Raw genomic sequence first — 815 nt, forward strand, 5'->3', positions numbered from 1 at the left:
CTGGCACCTGCAGTTCAGTGTGTCTGCTTCCTGGCTCTCTCCCCACCAGAATGTAAGCTTCAGAACTGTTACCGCTAGGGCCTGGTAAGTGTGCAATGCCTATTTCCTGCGTGACCAGAATTCCGTAATACCAAAAATCCTATATAATAAAAGCCTAATATTCTAAGTGTCCGGTCGTCCGTTCAACCAATCAAAGCATAATATGCTAATGATATGCTAAGGCTGCTCAACCGCTCACTACGATGTGCACTGACCACCAGGGGGCAGAGAGTCAACCAGTCAACCAGTCGCCATGACATGCACTGACCACCAGGGGGCAGACGCTCTGACCCATAGGTTAGCTTGGTGCTGGGTTCCAGCCAATCGGGACTGAGACGGGCTGGATACACCCTGGAGCCTTCCCGCGGTCCCTCCCCACCGGCCAACCTCCCGCATCCTTCCCTGACCCCGATCGTGCACCAGTGTGGTCCTTTAGCCTGGCCTGTGCCTTCTCACAATCCAGGCTGAGGGAGCCCCCACCCCCAGTGCACAAATTTCATGCACTGGGCCTCTAGTGTACTATGAAAGGGAATAGCACTGGATCTTCCTGTTATCTACAATGGCCACTGGTTGCATGAGCTTGGGCTGTCATGTTACTAAATATCTCCGTGCCTTACTTTCCTCATCTGTTAAATAGGGACTAAAATAATACCACCCCACAAAGTTAGGAAAATTAATTATAGTTAGGGGTTGTGCCTCGAACTCAGCAATTCCTCAATGCGTGTTACCTGTTAACTATTATTTCGCTATGGTGATGGGTAAGAATCATTAAAAAA

At 49.7% G+C, this 815-nt stretch overlaps 1 protein-coding gene across 1 annotated transcript in view; it reads right to left on the reverse strand.

The window, feature by feature from the left end:
- Positions 1-815, reverse strand: part of LOC102244011 — a 35,566-nt gene that overhangs the window by 25,117 nt on the left and 9,634 nt on the right. The window lies entirely within an intron of this gene.

This window comes from Myotis brandtii, unplaced genomic scaffold (genome assembly GCF_000412655.1).
Source record: "Myotis brandtii unplaced genomic scaffold, ASM41265v1 scaffold186, whole genome shotgun sequence".
In the NCBI taxonomy this organism is placed as follows: Eukaryota; Metazoa; Chordata; class Mammalia; order Chiroptera; family Vespertilionidae; genus Myotis; species Myotis brandtii.